General features: G+C 33.0%; 1 long non-coding RNA gene across 1 annotated transcript; it reads left to right on the plus strand.

The window, feature by feature from the left end:
• Positions 1-6,328: 6,328 nt before the first annotated feature.
• LOC146913569 (uncharacterized) lies at positions 6,329-9,158 on the plus strand. Its single transcript, XR_015016247.1, has 3 exons — positions 6,329-7,147; positions 7,464-7,578; positions 7,884-9,158. It is a non-coding gene; the product is annotated as an uncharacterized LOC146913569 (long non-coding RNA).
• Positions 9,159-22,096: the final 12,938 nt, after the last annotated feature.

Here is a 22,096-nt window from a genome sequence, read left to right on the forward strand (position 1 = left end):
GATAGAGTGTAATATCCCGCTAATTTCTCATCAGACTGCAGTATCAGTTAACCGTATCAAATGAAAATCTTTTAGAAAGGGCAATAAGGTAATTCTACCACATGTATATATAAACCAGTTTACCCTCTTCCCCTCATTCTTTCCTCTCATTTCTCTTTCAGAAAAGTGCTCCTCCTCTTTTCTCTTACTCTCTCACGCCATTCTCCCTTTTCTCACCCAATCCATCAAATTTCTCACTCAAATCCACTCTAAACCAACATGCAATTAGATCAATATGTTCCTTGTATGAATTGATGCATATTACAAGCATTGGAAATCTCCTCTCCTTTCCTTTTCTCCTCCTGGTCGTGTCACTCTTTCCCAACTCCTCCTAAGAAAGACTTTTGGTGATTCAAGCTGACATGGCTTTGCATGTGTGAAGCATTGGTCATTGTGGGTTATTTGGTGTTTAAAAACAATAATTGGAGGAAGGGAACATAACTGAAACCTGGGTGCTAAATAATTGGTTGAGAGCTTGTGAGAGAATTCTAATTCAACAAGGTGAGTTTCTGCTTTTAGGTTTGAATTTGGTTCACTAGAGCTGAAATTGTTGATTAGAATGATGAATTTTGTGATATGCTCTAAAGGTTAAGAGGTGTTAGTAAATTGGATTGTATGAGGGGATTAAATTGAAGCTTAAAGAGACGCGCAAGTTTTTCCGAGAAGGGACCAACACGGCTATGTTTATTGATCTGCACTGCAAGTAAGCAAATGCTAGTCGCCCTGCAGCGTTACAAGGGAACAAGTTTTTCTGAGTAGGGACCAACAAAACTATGTTTATTGACCTGCACTGCAACTTGACTCAAACACAACAGAGATTTCGAGGACGGAGTCAACCCAAATTCAATGCCACGAAAGAGTTTTGTAAGCAAATGCTAGTCGCCCCGCAACGTTACAAGGATACAAGTTTTTATGATAATGGACCAACACGTCTATGTTTATTGACCTGCACTGCAAGTAAACAAATGCTAGTCGTCCTGCAGTTATTACAAGGGCACAAGTTTTTCCGAGAAGGGACCGACATGGGTTTTTGACTAGCTACGATAGCCACCCCACCATACCTGGGCGTGAGAAAGAGGGAGAAATTTTGCTTTACCATGACCAAGACAGTGTTTGGCCAAGATGAAGCATTAAAAAATGTCGAATTACATGTTTAGCCTATGCCTTCTCAAGTCATGAACGGCAAGACGACCCCCTCTTTCCCATGCTGGGGACTGGGACAACCGACGGGACATGGAAAAGTTGCATCAATCTTACTCTTCCATGACAAAGACAATGTTTGGTCAAGATGAGGCATGAACAAATGTTGAACTGCATGTTTGGCGCATGTCTGCCCAAGTCAAGAACAACAAGATTTCCCCCTCTTTTCCACCAAATCTCCCAAAATTCATCAAAAAGATCCGAATTTATCAACAAAAAAAAATTAATGAAAACGACTCAAATTGATGAAAATGGTTGAGGGTGTCTGGGCGCGCTCTAGACAGTCCTCAGTCGTGCCCAGTCATGACCCATCAAGGTGCTCCGCATATATATGCTTGATGTGTCATTTCCAGTTTTGTAGAGAAAAAAAGGTTAATTTTCCCTGCAGGCATAAAGTCTCGAAAAAGTGACCTAGAGGATGAATTTTTTTACGATTTTTTGCAGGCATGTTTAGGACATAAAAACAACATCTCGCACAAAAAGTTAGAATTTTTCGACAAGGAACAAATGAAATATGAATTTTTTACGTGTCAAAAACTTAAGAAACCAAAATTTCGACCTAGAAATCGAATTTTGAGCTGGTTTTTTTGCAGACACCTCAATAAAAATACATATAGAGGATCTGCCAAGTTTTCATAGAAGTCCTAAAACGTCCCGATTTATTTTGATTTTTCGACGGATACACACAAAATCGCAATTTTTTTCAAATGCGCGTCCATCCACGTGCCAAATATTCCCCCAAATATTCAGGCATGTTTAGGACATCATAAAGACCTCCACCGAGAAATTTTGGCGTTTTTGCTCGAGGGATGAGTTAATTACGAATATTTTAGGCGTCAGTATCCGAAGAAACGAAAAAACAAACCTTTCATTTACCTCCTTAATTGCAAAACATCACGGATGCCACCTTGTTGTGGCTTGGCATGGGCAGGAAGGTCGAGTCCCAGTCGTGAACAAAAATTTCAATCGGTATGACCTTAATAATACGGGCATGAGCGCCAAATTTTGTTCATGGATTGAAATTTTTGTTCACGACTGGGACTCGACCTTCTCGTTCCCATGCCAAGCCACGACAAGGCGGCATCCGTGATGTTTTGCAATTCAGGAGGTAAACGGGAGGTTTGTTTTTTCGTTTCTTCGGCTATTGACGCTTAAAATATTCGTAATTAACTCATCCCTCGTGCAAAAACACTAAAATTTCTCGGTGGAGGTCCTTATGATGTCTTAAACATGCCTGAATATTTGGGGAACAAAATTTGGTCCTTATAATGTTCTAAACATGCCTGAATATCGGTCGAAAAATCAAAATAAATCGGGGCATTGTCGGAATTCTACGAAACTTAGCAGATACTCTATATGTATTTTTACTGAGGTGTCTGCAAAAAAGCAGCTCAAAAATCGATTTCTAGGTCGATGTTTTGATGTTTTGGTTTCTTAAGTTTTTGGCGCGTCAAAAATTCATATTTCATTTGTCCCTTGTCGGAAAATTCTAATTTTTTGTAGGAGATGTTGTTTTTATGTCCTAAACATGACTTCAAAAATTCGTGAAAAAATTCAACCTCTAGGTCACTTTTTCAGGACTTTATGCCTGCAGGGAAAATTGATCATTTTTCTACAAAACTGGAAATGACATATCAAGCAGATATAGGGGGAGCACATTGATGGGTCATGACTGCGGACTGTCTAGGGCGCTCCCAGACACCCCAACCATTCCCCAACAAGCTGCTCCCCCCAAATCTCCCTCATTTTCATCAATTTGAGATGTTTGCATAAAAAAAATATAAATTCGGATCTTTTTGATGAATTTGGGGGATATTTGGTGGAAAAGAGGGGAAATCTTGATGTTCTTGACTTGGGCAGGCACAGGCCAAACATGCAGTTCAACATTTGTTCATGCCTCGTCTTGGCCAAACTTTGTCTTTGTCATGGAAGAGTAACATTGATGCATCTTTTCCATGTCCCGTCGGTAGTCCCAGTCCCCCAGCATGGGAATGATGGGGTCGTCTTGCCATTCATGACTTGAGAAGGCATAGGCCAAACATGCAGTTCAACGTTTTTTCATGCTTCGTCTTGGCCAAACATTGTCTTGGTCATGGTAAAGTAAAATTTCTCCCTTTTCCTCATGCCAAGGTATGGTGGGGTGGCTAGCGTGGCCAGCGTAGCTAGTTAACAATCTCTATTGTGTTTGAGTCGAGATGCAGTGGAGGTTAATAAACGTAATTGTGTTGGTCCTTACTCAAAAAAACTTATGCCCATGTACGCTGCAGGGCGACTAGCATTTCCTTACTTGCAGTGCAGGTCAATAAACATAGACGTGTTGGTCTCTTCTCAGAAAAACTTGTGCATCTTTTTAATTTGGGTCGTACATATTGCTCTGTCACTCAGAATTGAATGTATGTTGAAATTTTTGGATTCTACACTCAATTCCTTTCAGTTTGGATATAAATTTCGTATTGATACGAATCAGGAACAAATACAGAAAACGCGTTTGAAGTTTGGATATTGATGATGGAAAAACTGTTTACGGGTTTTGACATGAAAATTGCGGCATAAGCTAAAATATAAGTTTAAGTTGAATTTGAATGGTTCAGAACTGGTTATGTATGCTTAAATGGCTGAACAAGAGTTTGGTTTGAAGTTTATGCAAAAGTTAGGAGCAGAAGCAATTAAGCCGAAATAAGATGTTTTGGGAAAAGTGATTATAAAGTTGACAAGAGCTTAATTGAAGCTTAAGCTGAATTGAAAGTGGACAGAAGTGATTATGGTGGATTCCTTTAGATAGAAATCCCACCTTTAGATTCTAGTGAGTTTTTTTTTCATGAGATTAATCTTATAACATATAAGCTAAAATAAGTCATGTCATATAATCTCATGAAAATAACTACCTAAGGTGGGATTTCTATCACTTATGTCCACTTTCAATTCAGTTTAAGCTTCAATTAAGCTCTTGTCAGCTCCATAATCACTTTCCTCAAAACCGTTTATTTTGGCTCAATTGTTTCTGCTCCTAATTTTTGCATTTCAACTTCAAACAAAACTCTTGCTCAGCCATTTATTTACGCATTTGAAGTTCTCTCACTTTTGTTTGATTGAACATTGTTGCATGTAAAAATGGATTGAAAATAGTAGCTGAAATTGGATTAGGGCTGATTATAGTATTGCTGGATTAAATTGATATATATAAGTAGGTTATGCTTTAAGTAGTAAGCTGGTATTAAAATTAGGAAATTATGATATTAGTTAGTACCTTTTTTGTATATGAGCTGAAAATGGACACTATACAATTTTAGATGATATATGCATAGAGGCATATATTGTTGAAATTATAGGAATATACGTAAGATACTAAAGATTACTTACAAAATTGTTATTTAACTATTCAAAATTATAATTTATACTTCCTTCTTGAACCTCAAGATAAATGAATTAGTGTAAGAATTAGGAATAGAAGTTGTTGTGCTGATTGTAATTTCCTTATTTTGAAATCTAGACAAAAAAAATTCATAAGATTTGCAAAACTATTGAAGTTAGTTAATAAATATCATGAGTTTTTCTATTTTTAACTAAAATGAAAACCATTGCTAAATCTTCCAATTGTATCATATTTGCTATATTCCTAATTTCGATACTCACTGGTCATCCCTAATAGTTATGAATGAAAATTGAATTTTAAAAAATAGTGAATGTTAGACCTAATTTTGTCACGAAAAAATAGTGAACGTTAGACTATGATGTTCTTTATGGATAACTAAACTATGTCTTTTTTGGGTAGTACTGATGATGAGTTTTTGGGATAGTGCTAATGATGTCCTTTTAGGATAGTATATGTAATCTATATATCTTTGAATTAGAAGCTTGAGCTATTCTTAAGCTTCCATTTTGCTTATGTGGCATGCTTTAGAGATGTTTCTCATCTCTAATTTTTTTAAAAGCTTCTCATCTCTTCTAATTAAATATGACCCTCTATATTTTACCATCGCAATAATGTCATGCTTTTGTAGTGCTTCATTGAACCTCCATTCATAGTCCAATCCAATAAATTATGTAACTGCTTGTGAAATTTTGGCATAACCAATTAAAACCACAAACCACACCATGTCATTGGTTTGTTACGGTTTCAGAAGTGGAACTTTAACAATCATTTGTAAAAAAAAAAAAAAAAAAAAAAATTAATAATCATAAATACACAATAGGTAGATATGTTACTAATTCTTCCAATTCCATTTCATCTTTTGGTTCATTTTTGTTTCTACTACACTTTTTATTCTATCAATTAATTCTTAGCCACCACTAACCTTTTATTTTCCCTCAATTAGTAACAACTCATGTTACTTATTATCTTCCTCCCATTTTTCTTTCATAGTTTTCATTTTCATTCCTTCTAATATTTCTTCCTTTATTAGTTTCATTGCAGGTTTTAGAAACATGTGAATTTTGTTGAAATGTCACTTCTTATATGAAAAGGTAGTCATCTTTACATTTTCTTTCATTTCATTTTTTTTGGTAGTTTTCATTTTCATTCCTTCTAATGTTTCTTCTTTTATTAGTTTCATTGCAGGTTTTAGAAATAGGTGAATTTTATTGAAATGTCACTTCTTATATGAAAAGTTACTCATCTTTACATTTTCTTTCATTTCATTTTTTTTGGTGGTTTTCATTTTCATTCCTTCTAATATTTCTTCTTTTGTTAATTTCATTGCAAACCATAGAAATTGGTGAATTTTGTTGAAATGTCACTGAAAAGGTAGTCATCTTTACATTTTCTCTCATTTCATTTTTTGGTGGTTTTCATTTTCATTCCTTCTAATATTTCTTCTTTTATCGGTTTCATTACAGGCCATAGAAATATGTGAATTTTGTTGAAATATCACTTCTTATATGAACAGGTAGTCATCTTTACATTAATATTGATTTTTCTTCCATTATTTTTACTTATTCTATAATTTAGTGGTTTGTTACATTTGTCATTAAAGACTTATAATTATTTTTTGTGACAAAGCTATAACATATTCTATGGTATATGAAAATTTTCTAAAAAGATTCACTTTTAGAACTCTTTTTTGGTGATAATTCCCTTTTGTAACTTCAATTAGCATTAAAAATACACTATATTATATTATTTTGAGTTGGAATAATATGATAGATTTTGGAGTATTTACGAAAAAACTATAATGCCATCGGTAAACTAAAATTGAAATAAATCATCAACCAATATTGATCGGAAATTTATTTAAATTCCAATCACTATATGCATATATCCCATGCAACTTCAATATATTTTGTGTTATTTTTTCATTTCTATAAAGTACTTTGACCCTTCCATTCTAACTCCACCAATTCTTACCTATTAAATGTCATTTTCCCTCTTGGTTATTCTTAATCTTGGTTCATCCACTAAAGTTAAGAACTATCAATTGAAAAGTTTGATTTATGTGTAAACTTTTGAGCAATTGTTTGTTAAGAGTAAATTATCAATTTAATCTTTGAAATTGTCATGCTCAATCAATTCAATTAAAAAATAATTGGTCAATTTCCTCCTAATTTTTCATCATAATGTTAATGATTCAATATTTTTTTTGATAGGAAAAAAATTGTGCATATTTCAATAATTTGTTGGGAATAAAGCCAAATTCATGATATGGAAGATAAATAATTTTTTATTATTGGAGTAAATATTTTTTATTATGGTAGATAAATTGTGCATGCCAATAATTTGTTCCAATTCTTTCATTTTCTTCAACTACCTGAGTTTTTTTTCTCTTTCTTCTATCTACTTGCCGTATTCTATCTTTTCTATCTCTATCTTTGTCTCCATCTATATCACCATCCCTTTATACATGCATTCTAATAATGTGCATTCGGATGATATGTAACCTCACCAAAACTTCCTCATTCTAACTAATCTAAGGTACACTATCCAACTTATTAATATATGATTTTTATTTTAATACTATATTAAACCAAGTGCTACATATTTTTACCATATAGAAGTTTTTGTTTTGAGTTATCATCGTATTCTCCAAGCACCTAATGAATGATACTATGCAGTTTTTATTATATAGAAATTTTCACAAATATTTTAGACCATTCATTGATTTTTGTGGGAAAGATCAAAGACTCAAGTTTTTGTATAATATCGATAATATAGATTGGTCAAATTCTTATGACCCTACTTTTTTCATCTTTCATTATCATTTGATTTAGTTATATTTTTTTGTGTGTAGATATCTTTTTCATGTAAATGTGGATAAGAGGATAAAGGACGCTTACATTTTTGTTTTTGACGCATCATTGCTACTTGAGAAGTCTCTAAAAAGTGTTTGAAAAATGACCGTTCATGTAAGTATATGCCTTAATCCGAATATCTGCATCAATTAAAATAATTTTTTTTTGAATTTATATGGAGACTAATTTATATATTGTTGGTATAAGTAATGTTTATTAGTTTTATTTTTAAAGATAAATTAACTGCGTTTTAAAATTAGTATATACTAAATAGTGCTAATCATATCATCTATTATATTTTTATTTTCATCCTCCTATTTTGACTATCTTTTATATGTTATCTAATATTTTTTGTGGGTTTATCTAACCTAAAATTATTTATTCAATTATTTTTCTTATTGGTTTTAAATTACATGTAGTGCCTTGATGTTTTCATGACTCAAAGAAAGTGGAAATTGGAGGCCTGATTAATCTACGAATCCAGACTGTGTCTTATTTGCAAGAAATGTAACTCAACTTAGATAAGTTTGGATGTTGATATCATATATTTAAAAAAAATAATTGAATGAATATTTGAAAATATTTAGTTTACTGTTATCGTGATGTATACAAGCGTGAATCTTGGTTAAAAGATTAAATGAGTTAAAAGGAGTTGAGCAGTTAAAAGTTCTGGGTTCAAGTCATTGCAACAAGAAAAGGACTAAGATAACAATTAACATACTAACATTTTCCATTAAAAAAAAAACTTGAATCTTGATTCATATTTTCGCTTTTAAGCTTTAACTTATTTGGCGTGTCTTAGATATATTTTGTACTTATTTTTTAAAATAATTACATTATTATTTGAATCAAATTAATAATTGTGTAAATTATGGCTTTGAATAGTTGATGATGATATATATAAAAAGTTTCTTTAACAGAAGATTATACAACTTTTATTGTCAAATGAATATGATATAAATTCGTTGCTATTTGTTATAATATATAGATTGAATTACTCATCTTTTTTTTTTTTTACTTTTTCTTGATGAAACAAGTCACTTTTTACTTACAAATAAGTTTTATAATACAAAAAGTTAGCCTTAAAATGCATTTTTGGTCCTCATATTTTTATAAATGAAGTTTTGGTCCTTATTTCAATAATCAGTTTTTTGTTCCCTTTATATAAACTTTTTCATAATTTCACTCCCTCATATTATTTTATTTTTTTATGATACGGTTTATTCATTTATGACGTGACATCATTTATTAGACATATTTTTGCTAATATGAATATTCAGTGTGGCCTACCAAAACCATCATTTTTAACTTATTTCTTAAGCATTTTTTTAAAACAAACCAAAATAGAATATGTTAACCAAACAAAGAGTTCTATCCAACACAAGGAGTGCAATGATAGAAATCAAGACTACAAACACTTAATTACAAGACCAAAACAAACAAACAAGAAACCAACATAGATTATTATAAGCTAAGGGACAAATACGAAATACATAATCGAATTAAGCCAACCAAGATGAAGATCAAAGTTAAGTTTGGAGTGAATGATTAGCAGCCATGGAGACAATTTCAGTCACACCTTATTAGTCTTAATAAATAGAAGTCTACCGTTTTATTATTAGTATAAATGTATTAGTCATAATTTATTTTTATTTATCTTAATATTTTATTGCAATAAAAACAATTTACTGCAAGAACATTTGCATTCTTTTCATTTCCTGGTCTTGATTAATCAATCATGTATTTTTTTTTTTTGTGAGGAAGCTGAAAATTTTAACATCAATGCAATAACTAGATGTCTATTTTAATTAACTTCATGTCTAATCATACATAAATCAATTTAATACGATTTGAAGGAATATCCATTAAAAAAATATCAAAAGCAATCTGTAAATAGTTTTTGAAAAATATTATTTTGTGCATAAGCAATATGAGCAAAAGAAATAAGATGCTTTTAGGATAAGAAACTTATATAGGCATATTGCACACATGGGAGAGATCAAGAAAGAAGAGAAGGCGTGCACATTTCTTTGAGTTTGATATTGTATTTAGGGTTTTTCGAAATACAAGATAAGTTGCCACAATTTTTAATAGAATAGAGACCAAGAAAAAAATTGACGTAATTTTTAAAACACATTCGATCACAAAACTATCTCTGATTATACTTGATAAAAATATTATTTTTGCAAATTTATATTTTAATGAAACCCGTGCAACGCACGGGTTATATACCTAGTTGTCACTTGTTTGCTCATTTTGAGTAATTTGAATGTTGATTTATCATCAATTTTAGTTATGTTTATAGCAAAAATTTGATCGAAAGAAAGCAAAATTAAAGCAACGCAATATTTTTGTAAATAAAACTACTTCACAACAATAAGGTTCAGTTTGGTTTCAGTTCTCTGAATCAAGACATTACCATCATATCAACTAAGTAAAGCAATAAAGCAAAAAGGGAAACACACATTGACAGAACATGATAATCAGTAGTAGGCATCCAACTAAAGAGGTAGAAATTATGAGTTTTGCATTAGTCATGACGCCAAAGATCATAGTACATACAACACTAAGATCACAATACCATCTTATTGTCACTAAGATGTAGCTATTTTTATTAGTTAAAAAAACTCGCACCTTCATTCTCTCCCTCAAATTTATGGCATTTCCCATCACATCTTTACAGTGTTGTTAATCGTATGTCGCAGAAAATAGTAATTAGTTCAAATTCTAACATTTCACAGTGTTATAGCTGTCTCAGAAAATAGTAATTAGTTCAAATTCTAACATTTCACAGTGTTATAGCTGCTAGTGTTCTTATATGGCAGTTGTAACAGTGCTATTCCGCCAATATTTGACAAGACTACTCATTTATAATAAAATAGCGACATCTTAGTGACAATAAATTGGTACTGTGATCTTAGTGTTGTATGTTCTATGATCTTTAGCGTCATGACTAAAGGAAAATTCAGAATTTCTATCTCTTTAGTTGGATGGCTACTACTGATTATCATGTTATGTCAATGTGTGTTTCCATTTGTGCTTCATTGCTTTACTTAGTTGATATGATGGTAATGTCTTGATTCAGAGAACTAAAACCAAACTGAACCTTATTAAGTAGTTTTATTTACAAAAATGCTGCGTTGCTTTAATTTTGCTTTCTTTCGTTCAAATTTTTGCTATAAGCATAACTAAAATTGATGATAAATTAACATTCAAATTACTCAAAATGAGCAAACAAGTGACAATTACATATACTATCCTAAAAGGACATCATTAGTACTATCCCAAAAACTCATCATCAGTACTACCCAAAAAAGACATAGTTTAGTTATCCATAAAGAACATCATTGTCTAACATTCACTATTTTTTAAAATTCAATTTTCATTTATAACTATTAGGGATGGCCAATGAGTATCGAAATTAGGAATATAGCAAATATGATACAATTGGAAGATTAAGCAATGATTTCCATTTTATTTAAAAATATAAAAAATCATGATCTTTATCAACCAACTTCAACAGTTTCCCAATCTTATGAATTTTTTGTCTAGATTCAAAATGAGGAAATTACAATCATCACAACAACTCCTATTCCTAATTCTTACACTAATTCATTTACCTTAAGGTTCAACAAGGAAGTATAAATTATAATTTTGAATAGTTCAATAACAATTTTGTAGGTAATCTTTAGTATGTTCAATTCACCAACATCTTACGTATATTCTTATAATTTCAACAATATATGCCTCTATGCATATATCATCTAAAATGGGATAGTGTCCATTTTCAGCTCATATACAAATAGGTACTAACTAATATCATAATTTCCTAATTCTAATATCAGCTTACTACTTAAAAGATAACATACTTATATATATATCAATTTAATCCAACAATACTATAATCAGCCTTAATCCAATTTCAGCTACTATTTTCAATCCATCTTTTACATGCAACAATGTTGAATCAAACAAAAGTGAGAGAATTGATTTGGGAAAAAAGGGTTTGTAGGCTCAGCCAACACAAGAAGGAAGAATTTTAACTCACTTTGGCTCCCTTTATCTTCTATTAACGAATTTTAGAAGGAAGACACACTTGAGAGGCTTCAGCAAGACCTAGAAAAAGAGAAGGGAAATGAGTTTTTGCACTACCTTTTGATTCCATTTAAGCTTGTAGGAATAGGAATCGAAGAGTGTTTGAGAGAGAGAGAGAGAAGAGAGAGAGAGAGAGAGAGAGAGAGAGAGAGAGAGAGAGAGAGAGAGAGAGAGAGAGAAGAGGAGAGGTCTGAAACTTTTTTTCTCACACTTTGCCCATTATGTTACTAATACCCTATAGAAATTCACTATTATACCACTAATCATTAAGGTTATTACTATTTTTCCATTAATAGTGAAAAAAGACTATAATTTGTGGTCACAAACTTATGTTTAACATTTATTGGTTGTTAATTTTAATCAATGATATTTTTCAATGACCTTTTAAAAGAAAAAAAGTATATTAAAGTAGCATTTATCAACGTTTAATGCCGGCTCTTATGGCTAACTAAATAAATATCTGATACCCATATTTTTTTCAACTACTATATTTTGATTTCTTCCCTAAAAAAAAAATTGATTTCTAAATAAAATTATAAACACGTATTTTATTCTGATTTTATTGTTTTTAAAATTTTCTTTTATTCCATGTTTGTCAATTAGTCCGAAATTTTTTTTTTAATTTTTTTTCAAATAATTATCGTCCTTACAAGTATGTTAGAAAAACAAGTATTTGAAATTTCTTACTAATCCAATACATTATTTTCGTACAACACTCACGCCGTTTGTTTTTACCGTCGTTTGATGTTTGATTTTGTATTTCTATTTAAACAACATTATGTTGCTTTATTTATAGGGTGTTGACCGGTGTTCAACAAATCAAGTGTTAACTTGTAAATTTGTCCGAGTTTATGTTTTTAGGCTTCAACAAGGCCTAAAAAAAGAGAAGGGAAAAAACGCCTCAGAAAGCTTTCTTTGCAACTTCTTCCTTGGCAGCTAGTTCCTATAAAGGAATTCAAGGTTGAGTTGGATGCAATAAACATTAAATTTCGGCATAAACAATACAGTGAAAAACACAATACACATACACATTTAGCATCAGAATTAAAATAAACAAGGAAAAACAAAGAATTCAATCTTTGGTACCTCAATATACACGCGATTATGATATTCCCATAGTTTAACTGCAAACAAAGAATAGTAGTTTAGGGAGTGATTACTAAATATTTTAGGACTTGAAGCCTGTCCAATTTTATTTGTTGGATGGACTGCAATCCACTCTTTACCCTTGATTTAGGGGCTTCAATTCACACTTTAGCCCCAAATAAGGGTAAAGAGTCGCTTGAAGTATATCGAGTTTTATTCAATTTGATCTCAATTTTAATCTTCTAAACATAGGCACCTTCTATCATTCCATTGCTTACCATAAATCTAAACAAGAGTACTAAACTCTTCACTATTACCTTTGTAGCACCGATACTTCTAATGGAAGGCGTGTTTAGTTTCTGACAACTACCAACACCTGCACATGTAATTTACATTCAATAAATTCATTTTTTTTAAAATTTACTGGTGACGATGTGTCAATGTCTTGTTGTGTATGTGTTTGTGTTTCATAGACTATTACATATGAAGTACATATACTCCTTGACATAGGTATCGTATCCGACACTGACACAACACTGACACATATGATTAAATTAAATTATGTCATTTTCTCAAATTATTATTGGTACAGACATGTCGTGTTCGTGTCTAAAATTGTGCTTCATAGACTATTACAAACTACAGTACTAAACTCTTTCACTATCCAAACCCTAGTTCTTACCTGTCTAGCAACATTTCCCCCCATAGTGTGACTCCATCACAAGTCATAATTCACAAGTCATATTCAACAAGATCCATCACCAAATCATTAAATTAAGTCGAAGTTCATGATTCTCATCCAAAACATTTTTATAAATCATAACAATACTAGATAACCCTAGTCCTACCCTTTTTCCATGAGAAATCGAGTTTTCGGAAATTTCATGTTCTTAAATTATTTTCAAAAAGTTATGATATGATTCACAAATCCAAGTCCAATCTAACTCAATTTATGTTACCAAAGGTTTAGAAAGCTCAAAAGAATCAGTTTGGAACCACCCGGATCGACCCCGGATGCCCGGAACACCAAAACAAGGAATGTTGTTACTGAGCAGCTCGCTCTAAGCGAGATTTTCGCTCTGATCGAGATTTCTCCAGAGAGCTTCTCGCTCTGAGCGACGGCTTCTCGCTCTGAGCGACAGCTCCCCTGTTCTGGTTGAACTCTTACGGATTTTCACTATTTTCCACCCAAAATCCCCAATTTTGACCCCGTCAACCCCAAATTTGACCCCAAAGCTTAAACACTTAATTACAAACATAAAAAGGCATCCAAAACCACACAAAAAAACATCGGATTAAAACACCAATTCATCTCAAATCAACATCTAGTTCATTTTGGTCCTTCACACATAAAAATCAACACAACTTCACAATTCAAACCACAACTTCACCAATGAGAATACCCATGACATAATTCAACAACAACATCTCACAGCAACAACAACATTATTCAATCATGAATTCATCAACAATTAATAACAACATCATTTTTCACCAATATGAGCAAAAACAAACAAGGTTTCACATGATCCTATTTCATACATGTAAAATCAAAAACAACAACATGTTTAACATCAAAATCACATGCCCAAACTTAACATCAAAGTAGGAGCATGGAATTCATCATTTAAATTCATAAAAATCTCAACTCTCAAAATAAGCACTTATGAAATTAAGTAGAAAAAGAGATTATAGCTTAAATGATGAATGAGTACTATCCCCCTTACCTCTAACCAAGCAAATCCTAGCTTTGGCTTCACTTTTGCTCCACCCTCTTGAATCTCTACCCTTTTTCTTCCTCTCCAAAGCTTTCTTCTCTTTAACCCTTGTTCTTGCTCTTTCTCTCTCTACCTCTCAAAATTTTGTGAAATGTGTGAATGAGTATATGACCTAATTTCTCATAAGACTAGTGTTTATATAGTCACTACTCAAATGGGATCAACCCTAGTTGTCTTAAATGGGCTCAATGTCTTACTAAATAATTCACCGAGTTACTACTCTCTTAACCGTAAAAAAAAATGAATAGTTACCGTCTCTAATCAATTACCACCACTTACTAATAACTTAACAAAACTAACCTCTCTCACTTAAGGTACTAAAAATAATTCTCGTACCCCAAAGACTATTTTACTTTACCCTTGCTCACCAATTTACCAAAATACCCCTGAGTCCAAAATGACTAAAATACCCCTTTCTAAGCCAAAATCCACTAATCCCGAATAAACACACATAATAAAGTGCACACTGAGATAAATAATCACATATAAACACACATAATAATTAATTAAAATAATTCTACCGAAAATCGGGCTGTAACATTGTGCATTTTCAGCTTTGTTTGCCTTTGCAATTTGTAGGGCCTTTTACTGAATTTTTGTGATGATGGTTGATTGTCAATCCTTGACAGATAAAGGAGACAAAATCATCAGATATGCATATAAATAATATCACAGGGTGAACACTAGATGATGGTGTCAGATGAAAAGTTGAAGAAACGTGTTTTGGGTTCTTGGTCAAGCTCCACGAGATGTTGCTGAAGATAAAAGGAGGGGGGTTGTTGTTACCCCTGAATTTTGTAAGTGCTCTCGTGAGCAACTATAATGCTGAAGCTGACTGTTTTAGAATTGGAAATGGTGTGAATGGTTTTGATTTATATTTTGGGATAGAGGATATCCTTTATATTACCGAACTTCCCATCATTGGGATGCCGGTGATGGGAATAATACCGCAAGATGCTGTCCAAATCCTGGTAACACGTTTACCTATGGAAAAAAATGATGCAGAAAATTTTCTTGAAGTTGAATCAAAACCATAATTGAAAGGATGTGTTAATCTATGGAAACTGCTAAAACACTTTGAGAGGCCTGATGTTAGATTTGCAATGTATGTTGGCATCCTTCCAAAGTCTTTCACATTTTACAGTTTAGGAATGATTTTGTTTCCTACCTGGTCAAGGATCGGTCAGCCACATTATCAGCCTCTTTTGGATGAGGCGATCAACAACTATGCTTGGGAATCAGCAGTGTTGGCCCACATTGAGAGTGATATTGCTGGAATAGTTAAAAAAACAAGGAAAATCAAATCTTTGTTGTTTTAGTTTAGCTTTGACGGTATTTGCGTTGGAGCGTTTCCCTTTCCTAACGCAGGGAATAGTGCTAGCGTCCAACATACCAACTGAACTCATCTATCTCTCGGGTGGATTGACGTGCTCGTCAAATATTTCAAGCCATCGATTAAGACAAAAAATGTTGAACAGTTGGAAGAGGAATTTAAAAATGTGACAGTGGATAACATAAATTGGATGCCATACGGTTCTAATAGGATGCAAGTGCCAAGAAATTTTGAGAATCAGCTACTTCTAAAATATGTGGTGGCACCATGCATTGACTTTTATAGCATACATATAGTTCGCCCCGACCTATGCTATAGACAGTTGGGGCTAGAAGAATATGGTGTGAGAGATATTGATGTTCCAAAGAGGATTCGTCTCAAACCATCTGCAAATAAAGGTTTGGATCTCAGATCTTACGTTGGTGGTATTAATAGGAAGAAAAAGAAGGAGTATAACTATGCGGAGTTGAATTAAATGTGGGCTAACAGATTATCCTACTTAGTAGATCGTCCTACTAAAACAGAACCTGAGATATTGAAATATCTTATTTTTTTCTAAATTTTAGGGACCATAATTTCCCCGCGGGAAGTAAGGCACATAACAATTTTTTTACCATTAACACTTTTGGTCCTTAACGAATCCAAGTTTGGCAATATTGGTTCTTATTACTTTTCTTTGAATTTATATTTTATAATTGACATGATATGTTATTGTTTCTTCTGCTTTTCAGGTTCGGACCACCACCTCCACCTCTTCTCCGGCGCGGGAAGCCTTCCCGACCCAGACGTCTCCAGAGTCTACGATATTTCATTCCCTCATTTTTTTAGGTTTAATAGCACTTTTGGTCTTTGACGAACCCAAGTTTAATATTTGTCCTTATTACTTATCTTTGAATTTCTATTTTATAATTGACATGATATGATATAAATAAGAAGGATAATTTGTTATCCCACATTTCATTCAACTCCGCATAGTTATACTCCTTCTTTTTTTTTTCTTTCTGTTAATACCACCAATGGTTTGAGAAAACTCCACTTTGGAACATCAATATCTCTCACACCATCTTCTTCTAGCCCCAACTGTCTATAGCATAGGTCGGGGCGAACCATATGTATGCTATAAAGTCAATGCATGGTGCCACCACATATTTTAGAAGTAGCTGATCCTCAAAATTTCTAGGCACTTGCAGCCTATTAGACCCGTATGGCATCCAATTTATGTCATTCACCGTCATATTTTTAAATTCCTCTTCCAACTTTTCAACATTTTTTCTCTTAATTGATGGCCTGAAATATTTGACGAGCATGTTAATCCACCCGAGAGATAAGGGGAGTTCAGTTGGTAAGTTAGACGCTAGCACTATTCCCTACGTTAGGGAAGGGAAACGCTCCAACGCAAATACCGTCAAAGCTAAACTAAATTAGCAAAGATTTGATTTTCCTTGTTTTTTTTTTAACTATTCCAGCCATATCACTCTTGATGTGAGCCAACAATGCTGATCCCCAAGCATAGTTGTTGATCGCCTCATCCAAAAGAGGCAGATAATGTGGCTGACCGGGTAGGAAACAAAATAATTCCTAAACTGTAAAATATGAAAGCCTTTGCAAAGATGCCAATATCCACTGTAGATCTAACCCCATGCCTCTCAAAGTGTTTTAGAAATTTCTGTAGATTAACTCCTCCTTTCAATTTTGGTTTTGATTCAACTTCAAGCGTATTTTCTGCATCAATTTTTTCCATAGCTAATGTGTTACCAATATTTGGACAGCATCTTGCGGTATTATTCCCGTCACCGGCATCCCATTGATGGGAAGTTTGGTAATATAGAGGATATCCTCTAGCCCAAAATCTAAATCAAACTCATTCGCACCGTTTCCAATTTTAAAGCAGTCAGCTTCAGCATTATAGTTTCTCACGAGAGCACTTACAAAATTCAGGGATAACGACAACCCCCCCTTTTATCTTCAGCAACGTCTCGTGGAGCTTGAACAAGAACCCAAAACACGTTTCTTCAACTTTTCGTCTGACACTATCATCTAGTGTCCACCCCGTGATATTATTTATATGCATATCTGATGATGTTGTCTCTTTTATCTCTCAAGGAATGACAATCAACCATCATCACAAAAATTCAGTAAAAGGCCCTAAAAATTGTAAAAGTAAACAAAGATTTACCCAAGTCCAACACGGCCAATGCTTCACACATGTGGCAAAATTACCTTCTTGCCCATTCTAAAAGATTTTTATATGATACGGTTAATTGATATTGTAGTCTGATGAGAGATGAGTATGATATTACAGACTACCACTTCATTAGACAACATGCAATATTAGGATTTCACGTATACATTCTAAACATGTAAAATAACAAAAAAAAATTACACCACTCAACGAATAATTCATTATAATTTCTCATCAACATACTTTTTAACATGCATCAAAGTTTAAAGACTGAAGACACTCTTAGTCCAACAAACACGTAGTTTAAGGGAGAAATGCAGAATGGTACTTGTAAACGTTTGCACAATAAACAACACAAAAACCATGTGCAGATAGACTTAATTTTCTTTCACATAAGAAACCTGAGTTTCACAAATGGATACTTCGGTGAAAAGTCGAATAAGCACGTAGAAACAAGTATTTATCCAGGCACATAAATTTAGAGACGGATCCCATGGTTATGTGTTCAACTCTCACCCTGCTAAATATTTTGATATTTTTTCATTTCTAATTATAACACTATTTAAAAAATAATCAATTTTTTTAATGGATTGGTGTTCAAATATTAAATTGGACAATGAACTAATCAGACACTCCCTCCGATCTGAAAAACAAGTCGTTTTAGGAATAAAACGTGATCTATTTTTTATGTCGCTTTAAATTTCCTAAGCAAATAAGAGTGGATTATGATCTGAATTTTCTCATTAACAATCAAATCAGATTCTGAAAAAAGTTCAATGCCTAATTTATCTGTAATAAATAATATAGCCTCCTGTGTAAGAAAAGAAAAAAAGAAACATGAATTTGTTCAACGACGGAAATAAGTCTATAAGTCTGAATTGAAGGAGCAAAATACAAAGTTCAAAATAATCATAAAGAACTATGTAATATGCTCAAAAAAGAACTACGACCAGAGAAATAAAACCAGACAAAAAAAGTCTGGCGGTTATTAGATGACCAAAAAATAAGAAGGAAATTAAACATACCTCTCTTTTTTTTTTTTGCTTGTTTTTTCCTTTTTCCCTGCATAAGTCATGTGCGCAATGGAATGCGTATATCTTTTGTGTACACATTCAAGATAGGGGGATGAAAATGCGAGGGGTAAGGGTTCCAAAAAGGTGTGTCGTTGTGGCGTGGCGACTCTTCCATCACATCTCGAATGTGGCAAAAGGAAAAATAGGGGGATACACGCAAGATATACACATTCCATTGCGCACGTGACAGTTATGCATGGAAAAAGGAAAAAACTATAGAAAAAGAAGAGGAAGGTATGTTTAATTTCCTTCTTAATTTTTTTATTTTTCTGGTCATCTAATAACTGTCGGGTTTTTATTCATCACAGTAGAGAGAATACATAAGTTGTTAATCCTAATTTCGATTGCGTGGAACAATATGACTTTTAGAACAATCGACTTCTCCTTAATCAGCTCAAACACATAAAAATCTTTGTTCGAAAGATTTTGTCACTTTGAAATTTAAAAAATCCACTCGTTATTTGCATTGCTGATGATCTAGCATCATAAAATAAAGAGAGAGAAAATAAATTTATGACGCTTCTCCATGTGAATTTTGGACCGTGATAAAAACATTTAGCTTTAGATACTTTGAAGCAAAATCAATAGTAACATACTACACAAATGAGAGATCAATTTAAGTGGCAACATAAATCAATAACTCAACATTCCAAAAACTTAAAAGTAAAACTCTCACTGTAAAATACCCATTAATGCATTTTAAAAGAAAATAAGAATTTTTTGGGGTTAAACGCATTGACAACATCTCTTGGTCTTTCAGACATGTTTGCCGCATGTTGTTTCACATGATTGTCACTTGTTTCACTATGACACTTTGTGTTTCATACTCCATTAGTACTTAGAGTTTTGAGAACATGGCAAATTTTGACAGAAGTCACAACAACCGTTGTCCCTCCATATTTGATGTGACTTATGCAATGAGAGTTTTACTTTGTAGTTTTTGGAATGTTGAGTTATTTTTATTTGCGCTGCCACTTAAATTGATCTCTCATTCATTATGCAATATGTTACTTCTAATTTTGTTTCAAAGTTTCTGAAGTCAAATATTCTTATAATGCTCCAAAGTTCTCATGGAGAGCAGTCAAAAGATTTTTTTGTGTATTTTATGATGTCAGATCATCAACGAGGCTAGGTTAGCCGAAACATGGTTAGCCGAAACATGATGTCAGATGGAGATTATTATGTATTTGAGCTGATCAAGAAGAAACTGGTTGTGTTGTCACAATGTTCCATGTGATTGACCATCAGGATTAACAACTTATGTATCCTCTCTATTGTGATGATGAGTGAGACATGATGTTGCATTCTATATGTTGTTTTGGTATTTGATAACCACTAGTAATCGGCAGTTATGTAGTATGTGTTTGATTTCTTTTATAGGGATGTTTTTCCATGTTGGATCATGAAGCAGTGTAGAAGATCAATCATTTAGAGACCTATCAATGACTTTTGTTAGACCAAGAGTGTCTTCAATCTTATATATTTTTAGAACATGGTGTCTTCAAACTTAGATAACTATTAAAAAAGCATGTTGATGAGGAATTATAATGAATTATTGGCGGGATGGTGTCAAAGAAATTATATTTTACATGTTGCTTAGAATGTATACATGAAATCCTAATATTGCATGTTGTCTAATTAAGTGGTAGTCAATGTCTAATATGTTTAGAATCTTCATTGGATGATAGGAAATTATAATAAATAGAAAGAGAGTAGAGCATAGTTGGTTGTCTAGAGAATTTAGTCACTGATTATTACGAAGGAGAGATCAAGCTCTCGAATACTTGGAGAGCAACCCGAGTCTAGGCCTTATTTCAATGGTAATATTTTTGTATTTGTTGTAACGTGCGTATACGTGAAATTCTGGTTGTGACTTATTCCCTAGAATTGTTATGAATTCTGGTTGTGACTTATTCCCTAGAATTGTTATGAATAAAGTTTTGTAATGTTCACAATCAAATTTTGTTTGGTATCAGAGCTCTAATCCTAGGAGCATTTGGTATTTGGAAGAGATGCAAGCAGTGATAGTAAGCCAACAATGCAAGGAAGAACCGTTAAAAAAGATTGAGGAAGTTTTGAAGAGGCGTCTCAACAAAATCGAGCAGTTGTGGAAGAATCCAGCAAATGCGCGAACAGAAAGGGAAAGACGAATAGAAAAGAAGAGACATTAAAATGCTGCAGGCCAAAATATAAACATATAATCACGAGCACCGGACAACCCACTATCGTCATCAAAATTGTCAGGCTTAAGTTTGGATACGGAAGGGAAAGAAAGATCGGTGACGATGAAGCAATTGACATCGATGGTGAAACCTGACGTTACTTAGATGATAGCAAAAACATTAGAAAGCACAAACCTGGTTTGAGTCGTAGAGGCCAAGCCAAGTGGAGAAGAGTTTCTGACCACCGTGCAGATTTGGGTAACAAGCATGACCAAATACCCACCGTTACTGCCATGGCGCCAAAGAAATCTACGGAGATGAAAAGCTTGGGTAAACTGACCCAATGACCAGCGTCAGAACTGAAGTTCCGAGAATCCAAAAAACACAACATTTGATCTTGGAGCATTCATTTTTTCTACAATGTGTTTCTTTCACCTTGACGACAAGGTGAAACTTTTGCGGGGAGTATTGTTAGCAGGTCCAATAGACAATGTATTTGTGTGTTTAGGCATCGGTTTAAATAGAATAAGGGTGAGATTCTCATTCGGTTGTTTTCTATATTGGTTTGATTTGGAGAGACAAGGCTCTCTAACTCCTATAGGTTGATTATTTCCAGCAGTTAGCATTTATGTGTTTTCTGACAGTTAGTTTTAAAATAAACAGTACCAGTTATCTAGCATATTCCCTTAATGTAACAGCAACAGATTTATCAGTTTCATAAACTAAGATAAAAAAATTAAAAAAAAATAAAAAGAACTTAGATTACTATCAGTAATTACATAAATTATGTAGCATTGTTGACCTTCTAATAAAAAATAATAAAACTAAGGACTCATACTAGAAAATGCACCACTTGACCTACTTAGATGCGCGGTGAGACACCCTCAATCATTATATGATCATTGAATCAGTTCATTTGTGAC

This window comes from Medicago sativa, chromosome 6, assembly GCF_051527215.1.
Source record: "Medicago sativa cultivar Bolivia chromosome 6, Bolivia_mono, whole genome shotgun sequence".
Lineage (NCBI taxonomy): Eukaryota > Viridiplantae > Streptophyta > Magnoliopsida > Fabales > Fabaceae > Medicago > Medicago sativa.